This window comes from Magallana gigas, chromosome 1 (genome assembly GCF_963853765.1).
Source record: "Magallana gigas chromosome 1, xbMagGiga1.1, whole genome shotgun sequence".
Taxonomy (NCBI): domain Eukaryota; kingdom Metazoa; phylum Mollusca; class Bivalvia; order Ostreida; family Ostreidae; genus Magallana; species Magallana gigas.
In genome coordinates, this window is record NC_088853.1 from 24,863,962 (window position 1) to 24,890,235 (window position 26,274).

The 26,274-nt window shown below is 34.0% G+C and overlaps 1 long non-coding RNA gene across 2 annotated transcripts in view; it reads left to right on the forward strand.

Annotated features, from left to right (window-relative positions):
* The first annotated feature begins 9,020 nt into the window (after positions 1-9,020).
* The window catches only part of LOC136276621 (uncharacterized), a 66,466-nt gene continuing 49,212 nt past the window's right edge, over positions 9,021-26,274 (forward strand). Inside the window, exons 1-3 of one of the 2 annotated variants that reach the window (XR_010715164.1) lie at positions 9,021-9,126; positions 22,444-22,579; positions 25,430-25,477. This is a non-coding gene — a long non-coding RNA (uncharacterized lncRNA). The remainder of the gene's footprint in view (positions 9,127-22,443; positions 22,580-25,429; positions 25,478-26,274) is intronic. The other variant, XR_010715165.1, reaches the window with a different exon arrangement.

Genomic DNA, 26,274 nt, shown 5'->3' on the forward strand with positions numbered 1-26,274 from the left:
CACCATAACGCTACCTCCACCAAACTGTCGACATTGCACAACAAATGCGTCCTGGTAACGCTCCCCAACGCGACGATACATCCTACAGCGGCCGTCACTGCTATCCAAATGAAATCTGGATTCATCAGTGAACAGAATTTTGGCCCAGTCTTGTATTCTGAATCGCAGATGTCGTGTGTACCACGCTAGTCTCGCGATACGATGACGTTGAAGCAGTCCTGGCGCACCGCTGGACGTCTTGGTCTAATGTTTTGCTCGCGCAGACGATTACGCACAGTTCTTGGACTAATTAGTCGATTTCTCGGCCCTGAAATGCTACGGGCAGTCAAACTTGCTGTCTGGAAAACGATTTATCACATGCACCAGTCTAATGTGTTTGTCCTGTTGAAGTGACGTCACACGAGGTCGCCCAGGACGCGGTCGATCATGAGTGTTGCCAGATTGTTGAAAACGTCTCCATAATTACTATAGGGTGTTCCGATGAACTCCAAAGTGTCTTGCTACAGTATTTTGTGCCATTCCAGCTTTCAGCATCCCAATAGCACGATTACGTTGGTTTTCTTTGAGTCGTGGCATGACATAAGGTAGATTCTGTTGAAACTAAAGTGATGTCCTTAACAAAAGAAGTTTAAACAAATCCTTTGCAGTTCTTATTCCAAACAATATTGGCCCGTAAAACTCGTGCGTACAAATTCTTCAATAGACAACTGGTGCTCACTAACCATGAAAAAGTCCGTGCACCCGGATGGTTACCATCCAATATTGTCAAAACCTTAATTATTATCGATTGTTTGAAATTTATAAATACAAACAATAGATATCGAAAAATTGGAAGATGAAAGCCACACTTTGTGTTTATTTTTTCTTTCTTCAAAAAATGATTCAGAGGATTTGACTACCCTAGACGTATTTTATTATATGAACACATTTTGGAAAATATCTTACACATTGCCTATTACCATGCACCATCTATGTGCTCATGTGTAGATTGGAGTTTTAAGGGAAAATGTCCAACATGATGGAATATTTTCCGTTTGTTGTTCTGAATCCTCATTCCATTCCTACAGATTACAAATGTGGCCAGGATGACACTTTGCATTCATCTCCCATTATATATTATCAAAATTTATTCTTCCCAATCAATTACACATTGCTATCAAAGATTTACAGTTGGCAAGAGTCTTCAATAATCCGCAAGCAATATTTGCTATTAAACCTTTAGATATTATCAATAAAAACTAATCCAAATAAGATGAAACTGAGAAATCAACATTAAAAATGTCCTATTTTAACCTATCAAAATAAGTGTTAATGATCAGTTTTCTATATTTTGTCATTTAAATTATATCAGAAAAATCCTATTTTTGAATTCATTCGGTTTACAATAAGTAGTTTACTGGCCATCAGTCACCCTAAATATTGTTTCATTCAATGAATACATGTACATTATGGAAAATATTTCATTTACTGCCTATTTCCATGTACTATCTATGTGCTCATGTGCAGATTGGAGTTTTAAGAAAAAACTGTAAGTCTTGTCTGTTTGATTTATTTATCTTCAGTTCTCTCTACAACTCTTTCAGATTTTTCATTTTTAACAAGCACAATTCCAGCGCATTGGGAAAGTGACCAAGATGACACTTTACTTTCATCAATCATTACCAATCATAAAAATGTATTCCTCCTAATCATATATAAGACATTGCTATCAATACTACATAGCTGGAATGTTTCTTCATCAAACTTTAAGCAAACTGCTTGCGGGAAGTTTTAAATTTCATCATTACAAAATAATTAAAATTAGATGAAAGATGAAGTCAGAAATCAGCAAAAAAGATGCCATGTTTTAGTCATTCAAATTTGAGTGATAGTGATTAACACCTCATGTATTGTCAAATAAACGACATCGAAAAATACAATTATGTACGCACAAAATTTTAACAATGAATGGTTCAAAGGCGATTGTCCATCCTAGATGTGTTCATGAACACATCTTTAAAAATTATCTCATATACTGCTTATTTCAATGCACTATCCGCGTGTGTTAATGCATGTACAGATGGAAGTTTGTTGGAAAACCCTGAGTTTAAACTGTTAGGAGATTTTCGATTTTATGATTAGATCTTTCAGATCCTTCATTTTTTACAAGTACCATTCCTCTGCATTTGAAAAATGATAAAGATGACATTTTACACCCAGCAGTCATTTATACACCATCAAATGTAATTCCTTTGAATCGTATTGCACCTTGAGATTACACTATATAGCTGGCAGGTCTCTTCTTTAAACTCTCAGGGGACTGTTTCTATTCTATCATGGGATTTTATCAATACAAACTCATCCGCATAAAGTTCAAAAATCAAAATGAATGATGTCACGTTTTCAAGAGGTTCGCTCCTCTCTTTTTGGGTAACTATTTTATGTCACCTCTAATCTAAAATTTTTGCATCATATAATGATTCTATTTGTGTATTTATATACAACAATGCCAAAAAAACCATATTTGATAAACATTTTAAAAGAAAATTGTATATTTACAGAGTGTAGATGGGGATTATATATTGTGGCGGAAGAAAATGAACAATTTTCCTAATTCAATAGTTTTAGAGTTCTGTTACTTCAGCCTCCTAATTTTCAGAGCAGACTAAACTTTTAAATAATTTGTGTCTTACGATACACTTATGTTGTTCTGAAAAACATTTCTGAACAATATTTTTATCGATACATTTTGGCATATTTCGCTTATATTTCATAGAAGTGAAGAAAAATTTAACTCGTATTTTTGCCTAAAATAAGCTTATTTCATGTAATATCTTTTTTATCTTTTTTAGATGTTACCCCTACTTTTACTTAATCTATAGACATTAGACATTAAATGCATGACTGTTTGTATGCAAAGTTTTCGAAAAATGTCATTACCTTTCTATTTTTTTTTATTTGCGTTATGATTTGATTACTCCAAAGTATTATAACAATCTTTACATTTGCTGCTGTACTTACATTTAAAGGCATCAGTAAAGCAAGGTGTTTTTTTTAAACTCTGACTTGGATATTACTTTTATAGTCACTACATGTGTTCAACATCATAATGTATTGAAATCATAACTAAATGTTAGTTCAAATTATAAATATTTGTTTGATTTCTTCAATGAATCAATTTTTGGCAAATTTTAGCAATAATTTCAGGATAGTTATCATTTCTGTTTTGGGCCCCATATTTCCGAAAGATGGCATGTGAAATAGGTCACAAATAAAATAAATGAACATGCTAGATCATCATGCTTATATCCAAGTGGTTTTCGGATAATTGACATTACTAGCTTTTGAGGTACTGACCTCCCTAACACTGTAAAATAAGTGTAAATGATCAATATCTCATGTTCTGTCACTAAAAAGGCATAAGAAAATCCCATGTTGTTTTCATTGTTTTTCCATTAAGGGGTTCAATGGCCATTGACTACCCTAAATGTGTTCATTAACATAAGCACATCTTGAAAAATATCTCTCACACTGCCTATTACCATGTACTATCCATTTGTTTATGTGCAGATTGGAGTTTTGAGGGAAAATGTCCGAGTCCAGCGTAATTTGAACATTTTCAGTTTGCAGCATGACGATTCAAATCTTTCTAACTTTTCATTTTTAACAAGCACCATTTCTTTACATTTCGAAAGCGATCAAAATGATACTTTACATTCAGCAACCATTACACATCATTAAAATTCATTCCTTCGAATCATAACACATTGCAATCAAAACTATATAGCTGGCATGCCTCTTCATTAAACATCAAGCAAACCGTTTCTATCAAATCAAAGGACTGTCTGATTACAAACAATAAAAATGTCCTGTTTGCACTTATCAAAATAAATGTTAATGATCATTATGTCATGTTTTGTCATATAAATGGCATAAGCAAATTCCATTTTGTGTTACAATAAGTGGTTTAGAGGCCACAGGCCACTCTAGATGTATTTTATTCTATGAACACATTATGGAAATATCTCATTATTGCCTATTTCCATGAACTGTATAGCTGTATATAGTATTCACGCATTATATCACACAGTTAAATGCGTATAACCCGCACATAGATTTCATTGTATTGATGCATCATTTTGCATATGGTTGCTTGTAATATGAACCTGAACATTCTAGATTTTCTGTTATCTGTTCATTATCTGTTGTAGTCATGCTATTATTGTTTTTAATGTATATACCCCGTAAGGGCCTTTTATTGGTGAATAAATAAACATGTATATGAAATATCTATTATTACTTATTAGGTTAGTTACTGACTCACTACGGAGATATATTGGGTTGATCAATCTCATAGATGGCGAGGCGAAGCCGAGCCATCTATGGGATTGATCAACCCAATATATCTCCGTAGTGAGTCAGTAACTAACCTAATAAGTGTTTTGTTTTCCCGAGGACTATCAAGCGACATATTTTATTCACATATAGCGATGATCATGGCACAGCCATGTACAAGATGCCTAACATCTCGTCCAATTTAACTCATTTAAACTCTTCAAAATTTTCCATCTCACCTTTCAAATACTCTTTTAAAATCTTTGCTTCCCCATGTTTACCTACAATGTTTTGTTGCTATTCAATTTTAAATGTTTTCTCCCTTTCCTCTGCAGAGATTTGAGCAAATTTCGACGCTGCCATTTTGTTCTGCTCCAGACAAAACAATGTGACGTCAATATTCTAAGGGCAACTACTCTAATTTTAAAGAATTTCAAAGGGCAACTACTCCAAATACTTTAAGAACTTACGGCATGCGGTTTATGTATTAAATACCATGAAATGTCGAGATGAGTAAGCGAAGCGTCGATCAATGACGGCCATATTGCCTAATATTAATTCTCACCGAACAAATATAGAGATATATGAGGCAATCACGTGCTATGTTTAAACCAATGAAAATGTGACATTTCAGTCCAAGGGAAAACAAATGCTCATGTGCAGATCGGAGTTTGGAGGAAAGTCCAAACAGTTACATCATTTTCATTTTTCTCTACAACTCTTTCGAATTTTTCATTTCTAACAAGCACCATGCGCATTTCAGTGCATTGGGAACTTGACCAAAATGACATCTTACATTCATCAATCATTACACATCATCAAAATTTATTCCACCAAATAATATAACACCATGCGATTAACACTACATAGCTGGACTTTTTACTTATTAAATCTCAAGCGAACTCTTAGAATTACAATTCATTACAAACTCATCTAAATAATATGTAATGTAGAAATCAACAATAAAAAATGTCCTGTTTTAACCTATTAATTTGAGTGTTGATGATCATAATCTCTTGCTTTGTTAAAAAGTGACAATTATAGAAGTTCTCATTTTGTGTTCATTTTTTAACAATGACTGGTTCCTTGGTCATTGACTTCCTTAGATCCCCTAGATGAGTTCATTCCAAGGACACATCTTCGAATTTATCTTACACTTTATGCATTTTGCTCATGTGCAGATTGGAATGTTTGGAGGAAAACACTCAAAGTCGAATCTTTTTTATTATCTTCAGTTTTCTCTACAACTCTTTCAGATTTTTCATTTCGATCAAGATCATCTCCTCTGCATTAGGAAAGTGATCAAGATGATACTTTACATTCATCGATCATTACACATCATCAAAATTTATTCCTCCAAATCATATACATACTATACAGCTGGCAGGTCTGTTGATCAAACCTCAAGCAAACTGTTTCTATCAAATCTTAGGATTTTAACATTACAAACTCATCCAAATAAAATGAAATTCAGAAATCAACACTAAAAATATCCTGTTTTAATCCATCAAAATAAATGCTAATGATCAATATGTCATGTTTTTTCATATAAATGGCATAAGAAAAGCCTATTTTGTGTTCGTTTTGTTTTACAATAAGTGGTTCACAGGCCATCGTCCACCCTATATGTGTTTTATTCTATCTACATCTATACACATCTAGGAAAATATCTCATACACTGCCTATTTCCATGTAATATTTGCTCATATGCAGATTGGAGTTAGGAGGAAAAATGTGTCAATCAAAATTGTTACATCATTTTCATTTTTCTCTAATAGTCTCTCAAACTCTTTAATTTCTTTCAAGCACCATTCCTCTGGAATTCAGAAATCAACAATAAAAATGTCCTGTTTTAACCTATTGAACTATTGTTAATGATTAATATCTCATTTTTTATCATAAGAGGGTCTTATAAAATCACATTTTTGGTGTATTTTTTACAATGACTGATTCTTTGACTACCCTAGATGTGTTCTTTCCATGAATTATACTGTTTCTATGAGATCATAGGATTTATCAACACAATATCATCAAAATAAGATGAAATTCAGAAGTCAACAAAAAACAGTGTCATGTTTTATCACATAAAATTGGGAGTTATAAAGATCAATATCTAGATTAAATTCACAGCCTATATCCATCCAATAACTGTGTGGTCATGTGTAGATGGGAGTTTGGAAGGAAAATTGCTAAGTCCATTCTGTTTTTAGCATTTTGATTTGTTTAATGTACAAAATTTCAGGCACTTTTTTTTTTTACTGAAAAGCACCATTCCTCTTCATTGGAATCATAATTTGAAATTATATCAGCTATTAAAATACTGAATTCTGTGTGATTTTACATTCTTTGTTATATTTCAGAAAACACTAGTTTTTAGCAGAATCTCTTGTAATTGAGAGAGAGAGAGAGAAAGAAAGAGAGAGAGAGAAAGAGAGAGAGAGAGGGAGAATACATGCATGATATGCACTTAGAATCATAATAAACATAATAAAAGTTGATGAGAGTGACTGGGGATATAATTAATATTAAGATATTGATCCTCTGGATTAGTTTCCATCTTTATTTTTTAGTTTCTTGTTCTAATGATGTATTAATTCCAGATAACATATGACCATTAGCTGTTACAAATTGAATACAGAGAATTGCAGATTAATCATTTATATCTACTCATTCTGTGTGCATGTACATATATCTTCTTTCTTTGAAAGTGGTTTTTTTTTAATATTCAATAAAACTTTTTTTCAACTTCTATTTGTTGTAACATGAAAATCCTTTATCCTGTGTTCGGAGGAAAAAGGGGGGGGGGTGCATGAACTCTCTATCGCTAGCCTAGTTGGTGAGTTAAAATCCACACTGGAATGTTGTACCAAAACTGAGTCAGATAAGAAATATGAAACCTTGCTGAAACACACATGTGGCAATTATCAAGTCAGAGACAGAGAAAAAGGGGAAAAAAGGGGCCCAAGAGAGGATTGATGACGTGAAAATCACATGGAATTAAAAAAAAAAAAAAAGGAATCGATTTAGACAGAACAAAAAATAAATAAATGTATAAATGTGCAAATTTCTATAATTGTTTTGTACACATGGATCAGACATAAAGTAGAGAGAGAGAGAGAGAGAGAGAGAGAGAGAGAGAGAGAGAGAGAGAGAGAGAGAGATCATCAAGAGAGAGAGCTGAGTAATATGAAGAGGGATTGATTGAAGACAAAAAATCAGAAAAGGATGTTAGAGGGAGGCAGAAAGAGAGAGGCAGAAAGAGAGAGGGAGAGAGAGAGAGAAAGAGAGAGAGACAGACAGACAGACTGACAAACAAGAGAAATAGACAAAAATCAAGCTAATGCAAAGATAAGATGATAAGAAAAATAGAAAGGAAAAGAAAAATTAATGCATTCAAGGAGAGATATACACAGAGAGACTGAGAGAGAGAGAGAGAGAGAGAGAGAGAGAGAGAGAGAGAGAGAGAGAGAGAGAGAGAGAGAGAGAGAGAATCATATGGAGAGGGATTAATTGAAGTCAATAAATCAGAAAAGAAATTGCTAGAGGGAGGCAAAAATAGAGAGAGAGAGAGAGAGAGAGAGAGAGAGAGAGACAGAGAGAGAGACAGAAAGACACAAAAGAGAGATAGACAAGAATCAAGCCAATGCAAAGATGAGATAAGGAGAAAAATAGAAAGGACAAGAAAAATTAAGGCATTCAAGGAGAGATATACACAAACAGAGAGAGAGAGAGAAGAGAGAGAGAGAGAAAGAGAGAGAGAGATAAAGATAGAGAGAGAGAGAGATAGAGAGAGAGATGCCGCTTGTGATAGAAATACATATAGATAACAGAAACTGTGGAATCTAATCAAACTTTCCAGTCTGCGTTTATCAAAAACTTTGTTATATTTTGTAACAGAATCGTATGCTATAAAAAAATTAATGATATATAATAATGAAAGAAAAATATTGGTTACATGTAGTAGTCAAATGACAGAAATTCGGGATGGGGTCAATTTCTTTGGAAAGTAATAAATTTAAAAAAATCAACAAATACTGGTTGTTGTAATTCTAATTGTTGTAATGTAATTGTAAATTTAATGCAATATAAATGTAATTTAATTCTTGTAATGTTGTTGTTGTTAGAGGTTGTTACCATTGACATTACATGTACTGTCAGTGTGATTTATATGATTTTTAAAAGTAATTAAATTACAATAACTTTGCAAAAGAAAATAATTTAAAAATTACATTGGAGAAAAAAGTCATCACCACAGTCCCCTAACCTACATCCATCCGATCTGAGAAAATTGTATGCAACACCTGCACTAAAGCGAATTTTTTTTGTATTTTTTTATTAATAAAACCATGCACATCCTAAAAAAACAAACAAAAAATTACCCCCCCCCCAAAAAAAAAAAAAAAAACCACACACCCCACTCACACAAATCTAAGCCAAATATGAAACACATAACGTTATTAAATGTATCAATATATCTTTATATTTGAGAGAGAGAGAGAGAGAGAGAGAGAGAGAGAGAGAGAGAGAGAGAGGTCCCAAATATAGAGAGAAATTTAATGTTTGGATAATTTTAAAAGCTTTCTAAAATGTTCTAAAATTTCTAAAAAAAAAAGGAATATTCTGTATCACGCGTACCAGCAAATAAAGACTTTCGACACATCATAAAATTATATGTAATTAGATCGGGTTTGTAAACCGGAAGTCAACAAGAAATCCGTGATGGCCATGATGGCGGGGAAGCTGAACAATGTTGTCATCGAATATAGAACTATTATATTGAATCGAAAAATGATCTAAGCTGTGGCCTTAAAGGTAATAAGTATTTCATATGCACTACCATCCACGCTATTATTTATTTTGGCTAGGTTTGCTTCATAAGGTTTTATTTCTCGACCGAATTTTGCATCATAGATCTTCAAGTTGATTTTATGACGCCACCGCGCCGGTTCACATGCAGTGTGATACATATTCGGGGAAAATACTGCTAAATTGGGGAAAAAAAATGATTCTGTTTTTATTTGAAAATTGGGCCGAATTTCAGCTCCTGAGAAGGTACTGATAAATCCCTGGGTTAACTGTTAAATGCAGTTTATCCTTACATTGTATTTCCTATAATTTGACTGTTTGATCATATATGGATTTTCACATCTTTAAATGAGACTCAAGTTCATCTACTTTACAGTTTATTTACACAATTATAATATGTATAATATTATATGCAGTTATCCTATCTAATGATCACTTTTCATTCATCAAGAAATCATCATTTTTAAATAAATTGGTAAGTCTGGGAGATTGGATACACATGTACAATTGAGCCCAAGAGCTCAGGATTTTCCTGGATGAACTCGGTAGATTACGGAGATTGAAATAAATTTTCATACTGTCAACCTATTTTTGATTCAACATAATAAACACTAAAGAATAAACAATTAATGCTTAAAGTAAAGCAAGATTTTTTTCTTAATTTTAAAACAAAATATTTTAACTTTTTTCCGTTACACGGATTATGACGTTTTTAGCAGCTTTACATATTGTTGTGTGAAATTATCCATTTTCCCTGGGCACTCTTGCGATAAGGTGAAAAAACTCCCCATAATTTATAGAGTAAAGTTTGCAGTGCCTTAGTCATGCATTTCGTCAAAAAATAGGTAGTTTTGATAATCACTGATTTGGTACATTTTTTGACTTTACATATTAACTTGATGTTTGGGTATTCTGGTAATTGTATTTAAATTTTGCATATCTAATTTCATTTTACATATTGAATGTTTTGGACCCAACATTTGTAGTGTTAAATCTACGATTTGAAAAGGGCATGTTAAATAATGGTATAAAGGGCACTTTTCTCCGCGGTTAATATTATAAAACCTTGAAAGGGGCACCTTTTTCTACGGTAATATTATAAATCATTAATCCTTGAAACAAGCGTATTATAAGGAAAATTTTGCATCGTAATCAAGTGTTACCTCGAGATCTGTAATGAAACAAGATAATTGAACAATAAATGATTTGCTTTTGCATTCACAAAAGTCTTATTCAATATTTTATTTTCTGAATTAATCTTTTTTTTTCTTTCTTAAATTGATTTACATTCATTTATATCCCTTAGAACAGTCATGGCATTGGTCTGACTAGTTTTAAAGTATAATGCATTAAAAATTCTATATATAGTCTGTCCCAAGTTATTGCTTCCATCACTTTTTGATGATTTTTAAAAAAAAAATACATATACATGTGAAAGAAATTCCATTGAAATAAATGAAAGGGAATATATCCAAGATATCTTCATTGAACAATTATCCCTTTTCACTCATAAAATTTCACAGGAACGAAAACAATTGTTTACATCTTTTCTCCATTCAGAATACACTCGGAATATATCGCACAATTTTTTAACATTGTCATCCGAGCTTATTAATGGCTGATGCAATGCAAAATCTCGTTAGACTTTCAATTTTTGGATGTGTATTGAAACCTGAAGCGTTAGAGGGGGCGTTTCAAAACAGATATTCTGGACTTTTTTCATATTAGTGGATAAACATAGTTTGAGCACAAAGGTATTTACTATTATTGAAATATCAAGCAAAAAGTGGTTGAAGCAAAATCTCGGGGACAGAGTATAGATAACCTTACGATGTCTCAATGATTATAAGCTAGCTTGTACAATTAGCCTACTAATTTCAAGGAGATAGTTCAGTTGTTATTTATCAAATTATTGTACCAGTAATTAGGTGTCAAATCGCCCATTAAGGGCAGCTGTGTATACCCCCTCAGCTTGGGCCTCTCTAGTTTACCTGTATCGTCTATTGTCTCAGGTCACCCGTGCGTGAAGTCCAGCGAGTGTTGGTTTAACTTTGCAATCAAAACAGAGGCTAGGGCAATGGTGGTTTTGAATTAAATTTACTTTCAATAAAAAGGGCATCACTTTTATTTACTATTAAAAGGGCATGGCGCTGATAAAATGGGGCATGGCGCCGCGCCACGCTAGTTCGCTTTAGATTTAACACTAATTTGTATACATAACGCCATATTTACCAACAACTTCTTTTAATGAGTACAATGCATAAGGATTTCCGAGTTAAATTGCTTGTACACGTTTATTGTATTTCGCGTGTTTCTGATGGGAGTTGCTGCAACCTAAATTCCTTTTTGTAAGTGAGGCCCCTTGAGGGGTTATTTGACATATTTACAGGGGTTCAACATTTTTTTTATGATGGTCAAGTCTAGGACTTAAAGAGTAAATTTTAGGCGAGTCTGAGGAAGAAATTCCCAAGTCCACATTGTCATGATTGATAGATAAAATTATATCAACCTAAACATCGCTAAAACTGATGTGATAATTTATTTTAATTTGTTGCAATGAATAAAAACTATACGTTTAAAATAATGTTTTATTTTATACATTTTATATCATTGTATTTAAGCCAAGGCCTATCGTCACGCCAGTTGCTTTTGGAATTCGTGAATTCTCTTCTTTTCATAAGTTTTGTCTGAGGAATTATTATTTTTATCACACCTCAAGTCACCCCCGGCTTCATGTTCCTCACAGGGTCTTTCATTTGTCATTCCTTTGCGTATAGTACTGCTTGTAAATCCAAAATTCAACAAACTTACTGCCGTTTGTCATAGGGGAGAAACATGAGTAAATGTGTAAAAGCAGGTCATACCGCAACAGAAAATAAAATGAGGATTGTATTTTCGAAATGTTTGTAATGCTTATGTGTTCATTAAGGCAAAAAAATAACACATTTTTATTAAATTCATGATGGAATTTGATTTATTTTTAATTTAAATTTATAATTACGAACTTTTTTTTTAATTTAAAAAAAGATAAGCAAGACACAATGCCAAGTCCCTGGACTTCGGCGATTCTAAATGCCGAGTCCTGATCTGGAATTTGTTAGTCCGGGACGTTGGGCTTGAGGAATTTTGAACCCCTGATTTTTGTCTGTTCATTTTAAAATGAACCAAAATTGGTAAACCGGCCATTAATAATTTATGAAGAAAGTAATGATGTGTTCCATTTAGAGAGTTCCTTTTACCTCGTATACCATGATGGCTGTGCAGTCGGGCAAAGATCTTGTAGTTTTCAGCATGTGTCAATTATACTGTCAATCAAAAATCCACACGTAGCACAAATGAATGATGTAAGATTATTCCAGTTTGTACGACCCTTAAAATACTGGAAGCTCATAGTTACATTATTTAGGTATGTGAAAGGGATTTTTATGTATTTCAACTGTTACTATCAATGTTATTTCTTATTTCCTAACGATTCAATGGGTAAATCTGAAGTTATTCACACATGTGTTTTCAGCTGTACTGTCTCTTCAAAAGATGATAATGTATATAATTTTCTAAAAGTTTAACCCTTAGGCTGCTGCAATAATTTTCGCCAAGATGGCCGCCACTGCTGAATTAATTAATCACAATTAATGGTAATTGACCATCGAGTTTTAAAATAATATATCTCAGCAACTATTTATGCTACAGTTACCAAACTTATATTTAAGTGCAAGAGAAAATGTTGAAGATTTCAATGCAATGCTCATCTTCCTCATTTAACTTGTATTTATCAATCTAGGTACGTTCAAATGTGAAAATCAATTAAAATCAATGCGTTTTATTGTTCCATTCTTCAATTGTCATATTTTAGAACCCAAATGACTGTATAAGTTCCTTAGTATATCAATAAGTCATACATTGTGGGATTCATTTTTAGGTCACCTGAGTCACTCAGGTGACCTATTGCAATTGGTCTTCGTCCGTCGTCGTGCGTCTGTGCGTCGTGCGTCGTGCGTTAACAATTTTACATTTTTAACTTCTTCTTGAAAACTACCAGGCCAATCGTTACCATTTTTGGTGTGAAGCATCTCTATGGTAAGAAGAATCTAAATTGTGAAATTCATGGCTCTACCACCCCTGGGGTGCCACGGGCGGGGCCAAATATGCAAAAAAAGCCAAATTTTCAAAAATCTTCTTCTCTACTCCCACGCATGTGAGGAAAAAACTGGTTGCATGGTTATGTTGTCCATGAAGCCCTCTACCAAAATTGTGAAATTTATGGCCCCTGGGTCAGGGGTTCTGGCTCTAGGGTGGGGCCAATATGGCCATATAGTAAAAATGTATTTAACCTTAGAAAATCTTCTTCTCTACTACCATATATATTTTTAAAAAACTAAATGCATGATTATGATGTCCATGAAGCCCTCTACCAAAATTGTGAAATTTATGACCCCTGGGTCAGGGGTTCAGGATCTAGGGTGGGGCCAATGTGGCCAAATAGTAAAAATGTATTAAATCTTAGAAAATCTTCTTCTCTACTATCATATATATTTGTCAAAAACTAAATGCAAGATAATGATGTCCATGAAGCCCTCTACCTAAATTGTGAAATTCATGACCCCTTGGTCAGGGGTTCATGCTCTAGGGTGGGGCCAATATGGCCATATAGTACAAATGTATTAAATCTTAGAAAATCTTCTTCTCTACTCCCATATTTATATGTTAAAAACTAAATGAATGATTATGATGTCCATGAGGCCCTCTATCAAAATTGTGAAATTCATGACCCCTGGGTCAGGGGTTCAGGCTCTAGGGTGGGGCCAATATGGCCATATAGTAAAACTTTTTTAAATCTTAGAAAATCTTCTTCTCTACAACCATATATATTTGTTAAAAACTAAATGCATGATTATGATGTCCATGAAGCCCTCTACCAAAATTGTGAAATTCATGACCCCTGGGTCAGGGGTTCAGGCTCTAGGGTGGGGCCAATATGGCCATATAGTAAAACTTTTTTAAATCTTAAAAAATCTTCTTCTCTACTCCCACACATGTGAGCAAAAAACTGAATACATGGTTATGATGTTCATGAGGGCCTCTACTAAAATTGTGAAATTCATGACCCCTTTATTAGGTGTTCAGGCTCTAGGGTTGGGCCAATATGGCCATATAGTAAAAATGTTTTAAATCTTAAAAAATCTTCTTCTCTCCTCCCACACATGGGGGCAAAAAACTGAATACATGGTTATGATATCCACAATCTCCTTTACCTAAATTGTGAAATTCATGGCCCCTGGGTCAGGTGTTCAGGACATGAAGGGGGGGGGGGGCGCAATATGGCAATATAGTGTTAATGCATATAATGTTTGAAAATTTTCTTCTCTATTCTCACACATCTGTATAAAAAAACTGACTAATAATTATGTTTACCAGGAAGTCCTCTACTGAAATTTTAATTTTCATGTCCCCCTCAAGGATGGGTTTTGACTCCAGGGCAGGGCCAAAATGGATGTAAAGATGTTAATGCATATAACGCTAAAAAATTATTTTCTTTACTCTCACACACCTGAAAGGAAAACTGAATTCATGATTTTGTAGACCAGATCTTTTAGTTTTTCACCAAAATAATAGGTTTCACAGTTCTTTTTGAAATGTGGTCGTCATTACAAATTTATTATTTTTGTACTCCAGTATGAAACCTAATTAATTAGATGCATATATGAGACTCCATGACAAGTTTGTGTATGGGATATATGCTACTCAGGTGACCGTTAAGGCCAATTGGCCTCTTGTTATTCATATCATTTTTGAACATCAGGTAAACAATTGATAGGTCAAAATAACTGAAAAATAAAGAAATACATCAAACAGTTTATCAATGTTTTTTAATGTTGGTCTTATTCACATTCTCGGACTGCACACGTATCTCGGTAAAGATGTTGATCAATTAAACAAGAATTTCCATAAACATATCATTAAGAAATAATTTAGAAACGATAAAGGTTCGTAATCCTCCATTTTAGCGTTTAATTTTTCCTCTCTGGTGAATGGGATATTCCATGGTGGTGGACCAACACGCGACCAGCCTACCTCGAGATCGGCATCAAATTCTCGGTCATTTCTTGGCACAAAGTCCATTTCTCGGAAGTTTACCGCTCTATAGCATTTATTTTAAACTCTGGAAAACTCTAGAAACCTTCCGAAAACATCAATTGACCAATCAAATTTCATTCCTAACAACAGCCATCGTGTTTTGTTCAAAGCGAGGCTTGGGGAAACCTTAGATAACTCGTTCTCGGAAAAACGACAATAGTTGCGCGTAGCAGTGGGGGACCTGAAATTTCGGCTCGACAATAGTCGCGCGTAGCAGCCTAAGGTTCGGAATGAATTCTGATGAAACATTTCACATGATTCTTGCACGCTTTGCTCATAATGCTTTACACGCCTGATGTGACCCTGAATTCATGACTCACTGTAATGGTAAAATATTTTTTCTTGCAAACATTTTGCTGAATGAAAAAACTCAACATTTTAGATCTTTAATTCTAAAATTACAAGTCCTCGATCGTAAAGGAAGAGAAAACAGCAAAATTATCAGATAACGGTCCGTCCGTCTGTCCAACTTCAGTTTTCACACTTTTTTTCTTTATACGTTTGCGGAATAATATGAAATTTGCTGAACAGCTTCAAAATGTCAAACTACAGATCAAGTTTACACTTTTGTAGCATTTAGTTGACATTTTTTCGAGAACATTAATTTTTTATATTCCAATTTTAAATGTTCGGGTTCATTATCAGATTCGGTGTGTATTGAATAAACGAGGAAAGTATGTAGTCAGTAATAATTTCGTGCATTACTTGGACCATTCCTTGAATTGTTTTTAACAAACAAATAAGTTCTGTAAAATATTGTCAAGCATTGTGTTGTAAATTAAATCGACAGGGTTTTTAGCTCACCTGAGCTGAAAGCTCAAGTGAGCTATTCTGATCACATTTTGTCTGTCGTCCGTCTGTCTATCTGTCTGTCTGTCCGTAAACTTTTCATATTTTCAACATCTTCTCAAGAACTACTGTGCCAGTTTCAACCAAACTTGGCACAAATCATCCTTAGGCAAAGGGAATTCAAAGTTGTGAAAATTAAGGACCACACCCGTTTTCAAGGGGAGATAATTAGAAATTAATGAAAAATTTTGAGAATTTTTCAAAAATCTTTTTCTCAAATACCAGAAAGCCAGGAAAGCTGAAACTTGTGTGGAAGCATCCTCAGGTAGTATAGATTCAAAGTTGTGAAAATCATGACCCCCGGGGGTAGGGTGGGGCCACAATGGGGGGGGTCGAAGTTTTACATAGGAATATATAGAGTAAATCTTTAAAAATCTTCTTCTCAGAAACTAATCAGCCAGGAAAGCTGAAACTTGTTTGGAAGCATCCTCAGGTAGTGTAAATTCAAAGTTGTGAAAATCATGACCCTGGGGGTAGGGTGGGGCCACAATGGGGGGGTCGAAGTTTTACATAGGAATATATAGAGTAAATCTTTAAAATTCTTCTTCTCAGAAACTAATCAGCCAGGAAAGCTGAAACTTGTTTGGAAGCATCCTCAGGTAGTGTAAATTCAAAGTTGTGAAAATCATGACCCTGGGGGTAGGGTGGGGCCACAATGGGGGGTCGAAGTTTTACATAGGAATATATATAGTAAATCTTTAAAAATCTTCTTCTCAGAACCTAATCAGCCAGGAAAGCTGAAACTTGTGTGGAAGTATCCTCAGGTAGTGTAGATTCAAAGTTGTGAAAATCATGACCCTGGGGGTAGGGTGGGGCCACAATGGGGGGTCGAAGTTTTACATAGGAATATATAGAGTAATTCTTTAAAAATCTTCTTCTCAGAAACTAATCAGCCAGGAAAGCTGAAACTTGTTTGGAAGCATCCTCAGGTAGTGTAGATTCAAAGTTGTGAAAATCATGATCGCTGGGGTAGGATGAGGCCACATTGGGGGGGGGGGTGTTAAAGTTTTACATAGGAATATATATAGTAAATCTTTAAAATTCTTCTTCTCAGAAACTAATCAGCCAGATGATTCTTTATAATTGTTAAGACTTTGGCTCCAGGACAATTCTTCGGCCTCACAAGAAGGTTCAGAGTTTGATGTAGCTTTATATCCCATATATAAACAATTGTTAAGATCTTTTTGAGAACTGCAATACTCAACATGTGATATGACTATAAAATCATCCTGTTAGAAAAGGGACTAATGATTATAAACATAAGAATATCCAGGGGGAAAAATGGATTTTAGTTACCGTATATACTCGCCTATAAGTATGGTTCGCCTATAAGTCGGTTGCCTTTTTCCAGCTTTAATTTGAAGATTTTGCTGTTGACTCCCTTATAAGTCGGGTTACTTTTTCAGGACAATTGATGTACAAATACTCTCAATAAAATACCACATTTTATCATACATGTTTTGAGTTCTAAAAAAAATTGTCCTTTTTTCACCCCATAATTGCTTCTTGACTATTTCTATCATGGGTCTTTGATGTTAATAACTTTTGATTTAAATGCCATTATTTTTTATAACACTAATTACAAGTTGGTAATAGCTTCAAAAGGTATTTAAATAGATTGAAAATTTGATGATAGTGATTTATTTCCTTACTGACTGATTAGGTTGGTAATTAGCCCCTTAAACTGGGGTGTTGGCTTGTGTTGTTTTAGATGACATGACCCCTATATCTATTATCACCTTAGGTGTGAAAAACAGACTGCTTGAATTTTCTTTTTAAGTTCACTGCATTTATCTGTTTATTATATAAAAAGAAATATAACTTACTTCTCTCTTGTAAAAATGTGTTTACTATGTCTCACCTATAAGTCGGACCCCCACTTTTCACTCAATTTTCTACTCCCAAAAAATCCGACTTATAGGCGAGTATATACGGTATACAGGATCTACATGTATTATTGTACATTGTCCAGATTGTTTTTATTATGATTCCATTAAGCTGATTTTATCATACCTATTGTTCCTCAGGTGAGCAATGTGGCCCATGGGCCTCTTGTTTGTATTATTACAATCGGGTATGTTATCGGGTTGGTCTGTTGAATCGGGGTACAGAAGTTGGTTAGATATGATATTCTGCATAACAGTGCATTGTTTTTCACAAATTTCTACAAACCGATTATTGCTTATGCAATACTCTCAGAATGCTTGTTTATTTGGGTTTCAACCGTGAGTCAAGGTGTTTAAGTAAATGGGTTTGAAGAATTAATTTGGAATGGAAACAATCATAAACTGTTAAACTATTAAATGAATATAAGTAACTGTTCAAAATGTGCCATATGCAGATTATCTCATGAGTTGTAACTTGTATCACAAAAAGCTTGCTGCAAAATGACAGAAAAATTCGGATTGACATGCTGTGAAATCCAGTCGAGTAGATTTTTTTCAGCATATGTCTTCACTAATTAACTTACAATAATTGTCCCAGTTTTGAAAATCTTTGAAACAGTAGATGTTTTTCAGCATATGTCCTCGCATATTAACTTATAATAATTGTGTATTGAAAATCTTTGAAACATCATCACCAGCTCCGCAAAAAAACCAGTCATGTTAATTTTTAAATTGGCAACTCGATCTGCATCTGAATTTTACAATCTTAGGTTGAGTAGCATGTTTGAGCATATTTTTTTCTCTTAAGCAGAACACTCGACTTATCGTCTTGATCGACTTGTCTAAGGCTTGAGGTCAGAAAATAGTATTAAAAATCTTGGTTTTAATCATCTTGAGCTGGCTGTGTTATTGAAAATTACGTTGTTGAATTCAATGTTCATCTTTAATCATTATCATTTTCACTCATCTGTTAACACTAGAATACATATTAATAACAGTTATTAAACAATGGTGCATTGTCTTTAATCAATTAAAAGTTTTACCGTTCCGTTTTTATAAACACATTGTCACATGATTCCATATATCACTATAGTGGGAAGATAATATTGCACAGTAAAATTGAAACCAAACTTGAATGGAAAAAAATATTGCAGTAGGTCCGGGGAATGTTTTAAAGTTTTAGTATTTTATTAGTAAAGAGTTCTTAGTGGAAAGTATAAATAAGAAATATTTTATGGTCGAAATCAATCTTGAAATACGTTATCGGCAATTATCAACTCTATTGTTTATACGGTAGGCTGATCCCGGTTGTGCTAATAATCTTGCTAAGGCTGACATCTATACGGCAATTTCACTCCCTGTGTATATAAAGAGTACAGTTATAAGAGTGATTATAGTTCATTGATTAATTATTGTCCAATTCTTTGATTATTGTTACCGTAAGGTCTCGTGTATAATACGCACTCGTGTATAATACGCACCCCCAAAGTTGACCAAAAAATGGCGAAAAAACAGCAGGTCCTATGTATAACACGCACAAAAAGAATGGCGAAATCAACGGCCGCTATTTCCCTCAAAACTATCGATGTTTCTTGATAATTTCATAACCCATGCGCAATTTCTTTAATTTTGTGATCGGAGCATAGCACAGACGATGAAAATTGACGGCCGCCATTTTCCCAAATAACCATCAATGTTTAATGATAATTTTATAACCCAAGCGTAATTACTGTAATTTCGTGATTGGAACATGACCCAAGCGATATTAGAGTCAAAGTTCTTACAATTCTACTTAAAAAGGACGGCATGATTTACATGGGCGGTATTAAATATTATTTGCCACTTCTTAAAGAATTTCATAAAGTTGAAGATCATCATACGTAGAGAAGGATGGCAACCGAGCTTAGTGCTTAATTAAAAGTAATAATGTTTGCAGATATAAACCAAAACAACATCAAACGAAATGGTTTAATTGATTTATTATACTCAAACCATTTGATTATTGTTTAAATAAACATTGTGAAGAAACGTATGTATGTCGTATATATCGTCATTTTCAAGTCGTACAAATGATCGATCTATTTCTAACAGTGTCTATGTAAAACTATAGCATGTAACTGCATTACTGGATACAAAGTAAACAAGTTTCATCAAATCATAGTAATTGCTAAGCTTTCTGCACTTGAGTACCCCCTTTGAAGTCCGACACAAGACAGGTGCATGCCTCTGACACCGGAAATTGTTAAACAAACATTGACCACGCGCCGAGTCAACAGGTGGCTGGTTACGTAATGGCGAATACACTGGCGATGGTCAGAGTGGGTGATGATTTTAATACATGGGAATAAAATATTTCTGTCAAAGTAAGTTTAGTTTTGCACATGATGGCACGTGATATCGGGAATTGTTTACAATGCAAGCGACTTTGTATATGTTGCCGGTATTTGAAAATATGATGCATAAGTATAAAGTAAAATTGTTTAAATGTTAATCATTAATAATAATTGGTATCAATATCGGGGACATCATGGCATCATACACTGATAATGTTACTGCAGTTTTATACGCCATTTTGAAGTGATAAGATCGACGTGTCATCTGAATTGACTTATTGTAGGATTTTGTTAAAATTTTGGCTAAAAATGAGCAATTTGACTAGTCGTCTGCATCGACGATTCGTCGTGAAAATACGGTAATCACAATCCAGTCCAAAATTGAGCATGTTTGTGCCGTAAAAGTTTTGTGTATGTTTGAAAATAAACTAATGCACCCTTGTGAGAGAAGTGGGCCATTGATTAATAGAAGTGGATGAAAATGCAATTTGTTATTTTTACACCCCCCGCAAACAAGGTTTCAGGGGTATATAGGAAGCACCTTGTTCGTCCGTCTGTCTCTGCAAAATTCGAGTCCGGTCCATATCTTTCTTATGGAGAAACATTGGAAATTCTTACTTCACACAAAGATTGCTTATGACCTAAGGGTGTGTCATGACCTTGACCCAAGGTCATTTGGGCAAGGGCAAGGTCACTGGCAGAAAAAGTGCAAAATTCGTGTTCGGTCCATATCTTTCTAATGGTGAAACATTGGAAGTTCTTACTTGACACAAAGATTGCTTCTGACATAAGGGTGTGTCATGACCGTGACCTAAGGTCCTTCAGGCAAGGTCAAGGTCACTGGCAGAAAAAGTGCAAAATTCGTGTTCGGTCCATTTCTTTCTTATGGACAAATATTGGAAGTTCTTAATTCACATAAAGATTGCTTATAACCTGAGGGTGTATCATGACCTGGACCAAAGGTCAATTGAGAGAGTTCAAAGTCATTGTTTAAAAAATGCTTAATTTTTGTCTGTGTCATGTCTTATATTAATGGAAATAATTAGAAGTTAAAATACTTGTCTCAGGCCACATAAAATTATTTTTAAGATTCTCATCCCCGTGTCTCTGGAACTGGCCTTCCTCATATTTTTTTATTTGGAAAAAAAAAAAGTGTGTGGAAAAAACATTTCGAACAAAAATCGGGCTCAGTATACCAATAATTCAAAATGTTTATATTAAATGGCTGCTTGACATGTGGATTTTCGTTGATTCCGGTCATGTTTGTTAACAAAAGGATGCAAATGTCCTCATGCATTAACGGTTAACTTGAAATAAAATGGAATTTAAAGAATAGAAATTGGTTTCTGTACTCATATTAGCATTAGCAGTTTAAAAAATAGAGTACTTGTTATTTATAGACAATCATGGACGGTGAAATAGATTCATCCAATATTTTCTATAATAGAAAAAATACATGAATTATGATTTGTTCTTAGTGGGGGGTATCAATTGTGAGCTTGCACACATTACCTCTAGTTATTGTCAGTATCAGTTGTAAATTCTTTGAAAAAGGCTACAACAAAATAAATACTTTCTCAACTTAAATTAATCCACAAAAATGATTGAATTTATCGATGAACCATTATGCTGAAAAATGAAATGAAGAACCTGTTCAAACTTTGTTTTTGACAATTGTTAACACCATAAAAAACAAGAAGCGATTATTGTGAGAACTCTTAGTCAATTATTGCAGTGATATAGTTTTTGTAGTCCTGATACTTATGTAAATGACAGCATTGTGTCTTCACTCAACACATCAGTCCATCAGTCGCAGCGTGTACACACCTCTGCTAGAATTGCGATAAAAAGGCAAGAGATGATTAACTTGATAGAATAAAATGGAAAAACTTGTAATTAAAATTGATTTAACTATTAACCTGATAGGATTTACCCATGATAGAATAATATACATGCAATGTATGTCATTGATGAACTTTATACACAGCAGGAACATGAGAAGCACATTTTGAAAATTAATGTTGGAGACACTGTAACACATAGTCAATTTATATTTTTGTGTGAGACTTTAAGAGAAACATGTAAATTTTATTTAGACTGCAATTTTTTTCTTGTTTCAGGAGTAGTCTCCTTTGATAAAGATCAACAGTGACAAATAAACAATGCTGTCTTGTCATCAACGGTGAAATTTGAGACTTTTATACCCATATATCTACCAATCACCTCTGTCCACTTTGTTTTGTACATCTGAGACAGGTAAGAAAATCAAGGTCATTGTTTGAAATCAATTTAATAATAATTTAACTCCCTTGTATATGAAATTGTTACATTTTACATGGGTGGGTGTGCACATTTGGAAAGTAGGTATAGAAAAATAGGTGAGATTTGTGATGTGATAGCAATTATAGTCTGCTCTCAATTCAAGGTGTTACCTGGAATTTTAGCTGTGTTTTATCAGAGCAATAACCATGTTAATGATTTTATAATTTGTTGTTGGTGTACTCTCTTTTTACAACTTGGTTGTAAAATGCTTGTTTATAACTAGTTGTTTGGTATCCGCAGAAAGGGATTATATAAGGGGACAGATCTTTGTCACAAATATTTCAATTTTTAAAGGAGCGACTTTGACAGTAGTTTTAATGACATCACTGCTTAAGTATATTGTGGGTCACTTTTTGGTATTTCAAATCAGTAGCTAAACTGGCAAAACACAGTCCGACAAAAATATTTTAAATGTTAATTAATATACCCCAAACTGTGGACAGTTAAAAATGCCTGAATTAGGTCTACATTTGATATGTTTTGTGAATAATCTTTACAGTTCTCCGCAGGCGCCCTATAGTGATTAGTCTGTCTGTCAATCCCTCCATCCGTCTGTGTGTCTGTGATCACTTATCCGGGGCATATCTTCATTCCCCTTGGCCCAATCTGGCTCATACTCCACCCACAAAATGTCTTTGGGAAAAGGTGTGCAGTGACTTTGAACTGTGTTTCTAAGTCAAAGGTAAATAACAAAGCAGAAGTATATACAAAATCATTGTCCGGATCATATCTTCTCTCCCCATGGTCTAATCTGGCTCATACCTCACCCACAGAGTGCCCTTGGATAAAGAGTATAATGACCTTGAAACATGTTTCTAGGTCTAAGGCTAAGGTCATGGCTAAATTATATATAAAATCCCTGTCCAGGGCATATCTTCTATCTCCGTGGTCCAATCTGACTCATACTTCACCCATAGAGTTTCTATGGCTAGAGGGTGTGCAGTGATCTTGAATGAAGTTTGAAGGTCAAGGGTCAAGGTCATATCAGACCACTCAAAACATTTTTTAGGTCACCAAAGTCACACAGGTGACCTATTGCAATTGGTCTTCATCCGTCGTCATGCGTCTGTGCATTGTGTGTTGTGCGGTAACAATTTTACATTTTTAACTTCCTCATGAAAACTACAAGGCCAATTGCTACCATTTTTGATGTGAAGTTTCTCTATGGTAAGAGGAATCAAAATTGTGAAATTCATGGATCTACCACCCCCAGGGCGTCACAGGCGGGGCAACATATGCAAAAAAAGCCAAATTTTCATTAATCTTCTTCTCTACTCCCACACATGTGAGAAAAAACTGCATGCATCGTTATGATGTCCACAAACTCCTCTACCTAAATTGTGAAATTCATTGCCTTGGGTCATGGGTTCAGGTTGTGGGGGCATATAGTGTTAATGCACATACAATGTAAAGTTTAAAAATCTTCATCTCTACAGACACAGAACACGGAATAAAAACTACCGACCATAAAACCTGCTACTACACCTCTAAAACAAACTGTACCGTTCCATGCAAGAAACGAACCGTACCGTTCACAAAACAAACCGTACCGTGCAAAAAGCGTGCAAGATAATTTATGCAAGACCCGCCTCCAGACAGACAAAAAAGCATACCGTACCGTGCAATAAGCGTGCAACTTCCATATATGGCTTATTGACCTAATGTTTTTCGATAAATACAGATGGAGATTATTGCTGACCAGTTAAGTTCAATATTTTGTTAGATTTTTTAATATCTAATGGGATTAAATAACACATACTAAGATTTAAAACTGTTATTCACATTAAAACAGTTACGAAATATATTAATTTAATTTCCTTTCTAAGACCGTTATTATTTTTTTGGTTTTCGACAACACTTGCATTGCCGATTTCCTTAACATTGTAAACTTTTAATGTTCAGACAATTCGTGGTTATACTATTTTGATTATTTTTATGAAATGTTTGAAACACTGGGTACACGCACATACTGGACCTTACCTTCTCAGGAGAGAGAGAGAGAGAGAGAGATTAAAAAAAAGGTGTATGTTTAGAAATAAGTACATTATGGCTAAACAAAAGGTTGAAATATTATAATATATAATTTTATATCCTTTTCAAATTGAAAAAAAAGATTGCTGACTTAAGTTACTCGGACACAGAAAATTATCGGTGCTTTCAACGTTAATGTTTTCACAGACGTGATGTTGTAACTGACAATCCGATTAAACTGTCGGGAGCTTGCCTTAACGTCTTATTTTCTGTTATCGGAAAAAACCCTTTTGATAGAACACCTTTTGATTTGTTAATTAATCTACAACTAAACTTTAAACCAATTAAAAATGAGAAAAGAAAACATTTAATATAATGTTTTCAAATATATGTGGATGTGCTGTACATGTAGTAAATGACAACCACATATTTCCGGTGACTCGAGTGATTTGTACTTCAGCTATTTATGTAGCAATAAATAACCAAAAAATCACTCTTATATGATAAATTATAGATAAATACATGTACAAAATTTTGATAAATTAAATGCAAGCATTGAACAAAAAAAAGTACACGCAATCCATAAAATAACTTTCAACTTTATTTCCCGCATAGCTGGTAATGTCGTCGTGATTTCACATGAACAAAAATCACACGTGCGATACATGTTTAAGTGTACAGAAGCTGATCAGAAACACAACAGCGTCTTTCATCTTGGGTTCTATACACAACAGGTGTTATTGTCTTATTTTGTTTTTTGGCAATTATTGTACTTTACAACTAAATCTGTATATTTGGATGCTTTATTAACAGGTGTACACGAGATGCCAGTATTCACTCCTTTCCACGGACACCTGTTAGGTAACTCATCACAATCTATCGTATGTAGAGTCTGAATATATCTTCTACTTTGTTAGTTTCATCGCTTTTCTTAATCTCAAAAAATCAAAAGAACTGTCTGTAGATATGTACACAAACAACTACACGTAAGACTAACGGCGCGTGGATCCGTAGAACAATTCAGCGACTCTATACATGCGGGATTTTCACAATTATTAAATTGCAATAAAAATATCATTTACCGGGTACGTTAATGTACCAAAAAAAAGAATAATTACATTGTAAATAGTTGAATGGAATTTTGCAAGTGGATGTAAGCACAAAAACAGCTCTTTGGAGATTTATTTTCAATCTAATATGTGTGATGTAAAAAAAACTATATTATTTTGCTATAAGTTTGTATAATTGGTCATTTGAGGGGGATTTTATCACAGGATCGCCGGTCAATCAGTTTAAGTATAACAGTACAGATCACCCATGTGCCGTGTGCTACTTGGCTCCTCCTATATGGGTAGAAAAAATAATCGAATGAAAACGTTCTTGTTTTTTGTTTTCTTAAATATCTATGAAAAAGAGTGTTCCTATTTGAAATTATTCAACAATAACTTCCTTCCAACTTCATGATTACCTTACTCATGTACTGGTGATCAGAGTCTTTTTCCCTCGCTGTCGTATTAATTTTGTTACTAGATATATTCTTAATATATTTAACACTTTTAACATTCATTTGTTGATTACCGGGTATATTTTTCTGTGTCCTGTTTACAACTAGTATGTGTGTTAAAAGGTAAATAAAATATAAACAGGTTAGTCAGCAT